The 9,387-nt window shown below is 39.0% G+C and overlaps 1 pseudogene; it reads left to right on the top strand.

Moving 5' to 3' along the window:
* Positions 1–7,036: 7,036 nt before the first annotated feature.
* On the top strand, positions 7,037–7,825 carry LOC112184682 (annotated as a pseudogene).
* The last annotated feature ends 1,562 nt before the right edge of the window (positions 7,826–9,387 follow it).

Raw genomic sequence — 9,387 nt, forward strand, 5'->3', positions numbered from 1 at the left:
ACTCCCAACATCAAAGATATTCTTCTCAGCATGCTTATCAACTTTCCTAACTAGCATCAAGTCAAAATCGAAGTGAAAATGCTTGAAAACTACCTCGCAAGTCGTGAATCACTGTTCAATCTAAGCTGAACCAATTTCCACGTGAATCGATCCAAACAAACACCACAGATCGATCAGGGAGGCTCCTACGAACTCACATACATTATATACTCATCTAAGAATATTTTTTTAAAGAGAAACGCGCCTCAAGCGCTGACACCCTAGGAACCTCATTTTTTTCTTTCTCGTTCTCATCCGGCTGCGCAACCGCACTGACTCTGGTCTCTGGCGGTGCCGGTCCTTGATGGATGCAGCCGGATGGGATAGCCGGTTCGTGAGCTTATCTTTGGCTCGGAGGCTGGGGTTGGAGAGGGTTGTTATCTGCCTCTTTCGGTGTACGGAGTCAGTTGTATCTGGGGTTAGGATCAGCCCAATAAATGAGGCTCTTAGCCTGATCAGAGTGTCGATGCACGGCGGTGGGCTGGCAGTAGCAGCGCTATTTTAGGTTCGTGGTTTTGGATCTTTGGTTGGTGGTGGTTTGGAGGAGAGCGATCGTGCTGGTTGAATTAACAGATTGGATTTTGGATCTGGTTTTGACCTGAGGGGGGATCCTTCGCTTGTGGTTCGTCAGCGTCGGGGTGGCAATGGTGGTGAGGGTTCGACATTGGGGGTCATGTAGCAATGGTGGCAGTGTTGTGGTGCAGCTGCTAACGTGGGCCTGGAGGGTGGGATACAGTGCCCTTGCTGATCTGGGTTCTTGGGTGTGGATACTGCCTGTGGGCCCTAGCTGGGCTGGAGATTGGGTTTGGGCTCACTTTGTGGGCGTTGCCCTATGTTTTATTTTATTTAAAATATTTACTTATTTATGTTGTTTAGTTTAGTTGGGCGTTTTGTGAGCAATAAGACCCCACATATGTTGTGTAGGGCTAGTCGGGCTATGTGCCAGTGTGTGCACTCAAAGTGCCTTGTCTGCTCTAGGTAGGCGGCGAGTTTCTTGGTTCGTCAAATGGTTGCTACCGCCTAGTGGCAGGTGAGACTAAGTGTCGTCGGATTTATCCTCCGGCGGCAACATAGTAGGAAAGCTGTGCTTCTGGTAATTATGCTATGTTGTAATCGGGTTACATATCAAGTTATCTTTCCGTTATGTCACCGCTATGTCAAAGCAAATAGAGTCACTAGTAGAGCGCTCTTTGTTAATTGGTGCTTGTTAGAATACATGTATTTTGTAGCGTTTTCTGATATTATTTCAGGATGTGCTCTAGATGTTTATTGTAATCAGGGGTTTAGGCTCCATGTCCCCCCTTGTATTCGGCAGTTTCATTAATCAAAGCTTGAGGGTAGCCGCACCAAGCCCTCATTTCAAAAAAAAAATACTAGCCCCTTAACATGTGCGCCGCACATGTCAATTAGTTTTTATTTTTTTTAAATTAAAAAACCTTTCCTAATTTTAGGGAAGCTTCTCCTTTTTTTCACTGGAGGTATTGCAAGTTTTTCAAATATGATATAGTGTATTGACTATCTTATCCTCATATAGAAATAATTTATTTATTAATATTAATATTATGTGAAGGTATATATGGTAGTTCAAAAATTTAACAATTTCCTGAAGAATTGGCTTAATTATATAAGATATGCGGGTCCGGATCATGGGACATCATATTTTACACAACTTTTTACACATTTTGTGAGCCATTAGATTTAAAAACATTTAAGGGTCCGGATTTGTTGTTTGAATGATGTCAACAGAAGATCAAGTGATGTGGAAAATGACATGACATTACATATTTTCAATCAAAAATCATAACACATTAAAATTCTCTTTGTTAAAAAAAAAAAATCAAAATTTGGGGAATACTTTTTCTTATCAGAAACTATACATGGCCAAAAGAAAAGAAGAAGAAGATGAATAGCAGACGAACAAACGCCAAAAGAAAGAAAGAAAGAAAGAAAAAAGAAAAAAGGAAGAGCAGAAAATATAAACATGGCAATCATACTTTCAAATTCCAATCATATCGATGTATGAACTAGGCAATCATACATGTTTCCCATGGCAATATAATTTCTTTTAAGTTCGATGAATAGCCCAGAAACGAAGGCTTCCTCGACTTGAATGTATTTCCTTTGTATCGATTTATCAATTCGAACTTGGCATCATTCAATACATTCGAGTTCAAATTGATATTCACGTTGACGTTGTTGTGTTCCTCCACTAAATGTCTATATATTCTGTTTTTCCATGTGTAGAATTTGTATATGTTAATTGATTTTTTTTATACCACTTGATTAAATTGCAATTGACCGTAATCATGTTTGGTGATTATAGAGCTATGAACCCTATTTCATAAATAGTTGATCCTTCAGCACCCCTAGTTTCTGCTCTTTCTTTTTTCTTTCCTTCTTTTAGCGTTTGTCCTTCTACTATTTTTATTTGTTCATTTTTTTGATCGCGTACAGATTTTGATTGTTTTTTTGGGATTTTGTCCATTTACCCCATTTTTAGAGATTTTTTTTCCCACTTATCCCATTAAGTTTTTTTAATTCCCTCTTACCCAAAACACTCTAAGGAGGTCATCCCTAATACCCCATTAAGATTTTTTTTTTTTTTACTTTTTTTAATACATTTTACCCTCACCTTTGTTACTTAGAGAGAGAGAGAGAGAGAGAGAGAGAGAGAGAGAGAGAGAGAGAGAGAGAGAGAGAGAGAGAGAGAGAGAGAGAGAGAGAGAGAGAGAGAGAGACCATAGGGGACTTCGCAGGAGCCCGGTCACTGGCCACAGGATTTCGGTCATAGCCTCCGTAATCCGGTCACCGGTCGCCGTGGGCCGGACTTTTCTGAAAACCTCACCGGAAAGGTTTATTGCCCCCAATAGACCTCTATTGCTCCCCAATAGAGGTCTATTGCCCCCCAATAGACGTCTATCAGCCATGTATTGCCCCCGAATAAACTTCTATTGCCCCTTAACAAACGTCTATTGCCCCCAATAGAGAGGCAATAAACCTCTATTACCTCCCAATAGATGTCTATTGCCCCCCAATAGAACTTTCGGTAGTCGAAATAGGAACTAATTTTCTTAAAATTAGACAAATAAAACTTTGATTAAAGAAAAAAATGACGAAATTATATAAATTCAAAACGTTTATTGCCTCCAGTAGATATCCAAAACTTTAAAATGAGTAGATTACATCAATTAAAAATGTCTATTGCCCTCCGATAGATGTCTATTGACCCTTAATAGACATTCAATTTATTTTTTCTTTCTGTCCCATTACTTAAAAAAAAAAAATTGATTTGGGCACCCAGAAAATAGCTCTGGGCACCCATGTCTTCACCGGTACGAGAGTGCAGACGTTCCCATTGGTGCAGCTTGGGGATGAGTTCCAAGAGGTTGTGGTCCAGCGCCAAAGCTTGTCGAACCTGACCTAAAAACTGATTGTACGAGCTGAAGCTTAGTCAGGTTGACGATGCTCCTCGGAATCTCGCCGGAGAGAGAGAGGACTGGAAACAAACTCGCCAGCAGTGGCGTTTGGCAGGAGAATGGAGCAGGACTCAGTGTTGAAGATGAGGTGGCCGTTAATGGCTTTGAGGCGACGCTGCGGTATTGGAAACAAACTCAAAACTGCAAAGCCCAGATCTCCGTCGAGGAGGAGAGAGAGATATAGCGTGGAGGAGAGAGAGAGAAGGGAGATGGGAGATGGCACCGTTGCGGTAAGTCGAACTGGTGGCCGAAGAGAGCGGGAGGTGAGGTCGAGGGAGGGTGTCGTCGTCTTCAGGTGTGGATGCCATCACTGTGCCGGATATGGAGATCGGAGATCTGAGAGAGAGAGAGAGAGAGAGAGAGAGAGAGAGTGTGTGTGTGTGTGTGTGTGGCATGTTGCAGTTTCTTAATTAGGTTAAGGGTAAAATGGTCATTTCTTGTTAAATTGTGTAGGTGGCAACAAAAATTTGTTGCTGGGGTAAGTGAGATAATTTTGGTTTATTTTGATGCTTTGGGTCAAGACTTTTTTTTCTTTTAATAAAGAAAAGTTTACATTATTTTGATTGAAAATATGTAATGCCATGTCATTTTCCACATCATTTGATGTTGTGTTGACATCACTCAAACAACAAATCTAGACCTTTAAATGTTTTTAAATCTAATGGCTCACAAGACGTGTAAAAAATTGTGTAAAATATGATGTCCCATGATCCGGACCAAAGATATACACGTGTGTATGCATGTCTATATATATATATATATATATATATATATATATATGCATTATAGCTGGAGTTTACTGTAGCTGAGGAAAGTAGTAAGCACATTTGCTATACTATAATAATTACATAAACTGTATCTGGGAGAACACAAGATAGATAAATTACATATACTATTTAACTATCTTCTTATAGTCTTATACTATTATCTATATGATATAAGAGCCCATGGTTTTCATAATAGAACTATACCGCTAGTCACCTATTTAGTTTATTTTATTCAAATAAATAATGAGTCCAAAATGCACCCTTATTTGCATTTGACTTTTGCTGATCCAAAATTCATAATATGTTTGTTTAGATTACAAAAACTTTAAATACACTTCACCTCTTTTTTTTTCTCTTTTTTTTTTCAAAGGATTAAAGGATTACAAAAACTTTAAATACACTTCACCTCAAAGACTCATAAAATTGAATTGTTGTGATGACTTTCATTATTTATTAGTTTATCACATCTTACTGTCTCTCTGAACCCCCCTTCCTTGATAGTTTTCAATCTGTTTCCACAATTGAAAACTACCATAATGTGTTTGACCTATAAATACTCAACATGGGGTGTCCTTATTTCCAATCCCCGCAAAGTCAATATGGCCATGATGATAACCTCTCTTTGGGAATTCTGCGTTCTTTCACTTTTGCTTTCTTATGTTGTTGAGCTGGAAGCTTCCCACCATGTCTATAGCAATATTCAAACTTCTGAACTGACTTCGACTCGTCACCAAACTAAAGAGCCTTACAGAACTGGTTATCATTTCCAGCCTCCCAAGAATTGGATCAACGGTATCTATCTTCAACCTATTTTGAATTTTCTTTCTACATTTTCCTTAGTTTTTTTAACCAGTGTCCTTTCTCTTAGTTTATTGTTTAAAACTCCTAACAGTTTGTTCTTTGCTTCTTGTTCTTCACATTTCACTTCTTTGTTGGAATCTCACAGATCCTAACGGTTAGTTCCTCTCTCACTTAGTTTTATTTTTTATCGTGGTTTTTGTGTGTGATTTTTGGCATTACTTCGTAAACCAGTTGATCTAATGAGAACATCTACAATAGCTAGAACACAATTGTGGAAGATGGATGCTGTCCTTACTCCTTAGAGACGTTTCCTATAGTATAGCTTTATGAGATTTGAGGATTTGTATATCATTCAGAATATTACTCTTAACTGGAAAGCTGTTTTCAACAAGAAAAGTTTTAGTAGTGGGTTGGAGTTTGAATAGGAGAGTTTCTATTCATATCTCCAAAATTAGTATTTAGACCTCTCTACTTAATAGACCTCGAACTTACTTACCAATATGCTATCTACACATTCCTAATTTTTCCATAATACCCATCATCCAATAATATCAATAATTTTTTTTTTTAGAGTGTTCTATTCATATACCTCCAAAATTGGTAGTTAGACCTCCATCAATTTTTGAACATTTCACAATACTATTTTACTCTTGATATAACTAAGCTGAAAATAAAAATAAAATTCAATTGATAGCTCTCTCTCCCTCCCTCCTCCCCTTGCGTATTGCTGTATTTTGTAGGCTAATGCATCTTTAGAGACCAAGAGCAGTTCATTTCTTCAACTTCCTAAGATTCACTCGTTTCATATATTGGCTCGAACAATACGCTCCAATGGATGAGTATGATTTTAAAAGAAAGTGGTCTGTTGGTGTTTTGGTTAGAGAATATTGCATATCCGAAATTGACTCGAGGAACTACAAAGTAAGAAACTGGTCTGTTGATTTCTCCGCTGCTTCGTAAGGATGAAGACCATAACAAAAACAAAAGGGAAAAAATGGCATGAGGATGACCATTTGTTGATTTCATACCTCTAAAAGGGAAAAAACTTTTTTTAATTATTTTTTCTTTCTCTTTTGTGCCTTTATTGTAATTTAATATGAGTTGACAAAGTCAACTATCACTTGAAAAAAGAACGAGGTCCAAATGTCAATTTTAGAGATATGAATAGAAGCTCCCTTTGAATAGATAGTATTATTGAAATTATGTGACATAAATTTTATAGGTGCGTGAAATTCACACTTTTTATTTTATAATCCACAGTTCCACACTCTATATTTCATTTGTTAGTATTTATTTTTTTTATTTTTTGTAAAAACAAAATTTGAGAGTGTAAATTTCATTTTCCATCTCATATTGTAAGTTTGTCTTAAGTCGTAATAACTTCTAAGTGTATACACATAGTGGATTATATTTTGGGCTCTCTTAATTTTGGCCATGCTTTGTGCTAAGCTCTTGTGTATTACTTCTGTTTTCAGGGCCATTAGTTTGAAGGAGGCTGGAATGCAAAGGCCAGAAGTTACAGCTAGTCAAACCAGTATACGAGGAGCAAGAATATCCACACTTATTTCAAACTTGGGGCATAGTCTAATTCCACACAAACGGACCGTTAGTTGTAAAATTTTGAGCCGTTATGGTAAAACCATAAAAGCGAGGAAGTTTGTAGACTATTCACCATGTATCACAAAACCAACACCAGGAGGCTCAGTTGTTTCATTCTAGCCTTTGCAGGAACAGGTCGCATCACAAACTCTTGCATCGATCGTGCCTTTTGCTTGTTGCCGCCGTTTATGGCCCCTATTAACCTGTATTTTGGTTCGACAGCCTCGACGGAATACTGAATCCTGTGATTACTACTGAAAACAACAAATCGATGCCAAAGAGGAAATCTTTAATCAGTTTTCATGCGGTTGCAGAAATTGCTTTGTGGTTGTTGATAGCCCAAAGAGGACAAGGATGAACGATGGTGTGGTTATGGAGAAAAGGTTTGTTAACGAGGAGATGAATAGGCCAACGAGGAGGAGGAAGGAGTAGATGAATCTAAACTGGATTATGGTGGCTAATCACCAACGAGGAGAGTGGTAAAACATTTTCTTACCCTATCATGGAATTGCCATAAAAGCCCCTCCATCTTAACGTCGTTGGCTGCGTATCTTACAACGTGCGTATTCTAGATTTCTCCCATTAGTTTACAAGAAAATTTACCATCTTTTCCATCAGTACAATCCTAAAGGTATAGTGTGGGGTAACATTGTCTAGGCGCATTCTACATCAACTTATCTTCTTAATTGGACCCCTCATGATGATGCCATCTACCCATCACAGTTGTTTGATATCAATGGTTGTTGGTCGGGGTCAGCTACAATCCTTTCTGGGGGTAAGCCGGCTATTTTCTATACTGGAATCAACCCCCAGAACAAGCAAGCTCAAAACCTGGCCTTCCCCAAAAACCTCTCAGACCCATTTCTTAAGGAATGGGTAAAGATCCCACAGAACCCATTAATGAAGGCAACCCGAGCTAATCATATAAATGCAACCTCATTTAGGGACCCAACTACTGCTTGGCTAGGGTCAGATAATAGATGGAGATTAATCGGTGGAAGCCAGAAGAACCAAACAGGATCAGCTATCTTATATAGAAGTAAAGATTTCTTGAATTGGACCAAGGTCAATCACCCACTTCATTCAGCAAAGAAAACCGGAATGTGGGAGTGTCCAGATTTTTTTTCCAGTTTCAAAGAATAGCCCGGTTGGTCTTGACACATTAAAAAATGGTCTTGATGTTAAACATGTGCTCAAGGTTAGCTTGAGTAAATCTTTTAAGAGCATCTCCCACCGTAAGCTATAATCCTATTTATGGCCTACAATATGCTCCCACCTTAAGCTATATCCCAAGGATCAAGAAAAAAATTTGGCCTTCTCAAATTTGGGCTCAGATTTGGTAAGCCAAATGGTGGGCCCTGCTGACTTGTTTTTTTGGTTTCATTAAGAACATAAATTTTACATTTAAGAAAAATCATTTTCCTATATACATTTTTTGAATAAACATCATCATAGAGATCTTCATTATAAAAAGTCAGGCCAGAGTAGCCATTACATACCCTCCTGCTGCTATCTATAGACAGACAAAGAGTTGTGAAGGTAACACGATGGTACATAGGATAGGTCTACTCATTTAACATGTCTTGCTCACTTATTCAAAACAAACCTATTCAACTATGAAACAGAAGCATACGAATAGGCTAAATTTAAACCAAACTAAAATTTCTCTTTGTCCTTGAAGCTAGGGCTAGGAGGCTTGCCCGAATAGAGCGTGCTCAACACCTCTTCAACAGGTACCTTCTTGGATTTCGGTGGATTCTTGTTCCTAGACCTAAGAGGGCGGCCTCTCTTCTTTTTGGTAGCTGCTTGTTCAGATTGAGTGCCCTCCCTTGGCATCATTTCTTCCGCAGGCACAAGCATGCCTCCTGGTGCTTCTAGCAATCCCAATGATTTTGCAGTAAAACGCAAAGCAGGGATCTTCACCTTTTTGAGAGGCATGCTAGGATCTCCCTACCTCTCAATTCCATCATTCAGTAGGAATTTTAGTTTCTTTGGAGAAGCAAAGGGTGAAGAAGGTCTACCTCGCTTTAACGATTCATGTGACTCCTTCTCTTGGGGTAGAACCTGCGCTTCGTCAAAAGGGACCAGTGCAAGTGCCTTATCACGTTCCTCAGAATGTTTTAGCTGTGCACTGTGAAGAATCACCGGTTTCCGCTGTTTTGTGACATCCTTGGTGCCAAAGAGAGTGCGAGCCAGTGGTGGCAAAATCGGGGTTTGTATGCCCTTGAAACGAAAAGTCCCATTGTGAAACATGCCATTTGCAACACTCAGAAAAGTGTTAGTCAGATCCAACTTTGTTCCTTTTTTCATTTGCTCATCCTGTAGTAGGTCAGACTGGGCTGCCATCCAACATGTACCGTTCTCGTGAAGGATTAAGTGGCACATCTGACAGACTCCATTCAGATTTTCAAAGAAATAAGATATCTCCTCCACAATGCCAGGAGCTAACTTTAGAGTTCTTTATAGGAAGAAAGGTCTGGAGATCTCATGGGAGATGCGAACCCTAATTTTGCCAGTATTGTCAAAGAGCTTCTTGTCAATATCAAGAAATTTACCAGCCATGGATGCCACGTTGATAATGGTTTGTTTCACCTCCAACGACGGCGGGATATTTTTGATCAGGACACAAAAGAAGAGAGAGTCCATCTTCAACGCACCGGGAGCCATTAGACCATCATACTCCTGTATAATCATCGGTGCACGAT

This window comes from Rosa chinensis, chromosome 2, assembly GCF_002994745.2.
Source record: "Rosa chinensis cultivar Old Blush chromosome 2, RchiOBHm-V2, whole genome shotgun sequence".
In the NCBI taxonomy this organism is placed as follows: domain Eukaryota; kingdom Viridiplantae; phylum Streptophyta; class Magnoliopsida; order Rosales; family Rosaceae; genus Rosa; species Rosa chinensis.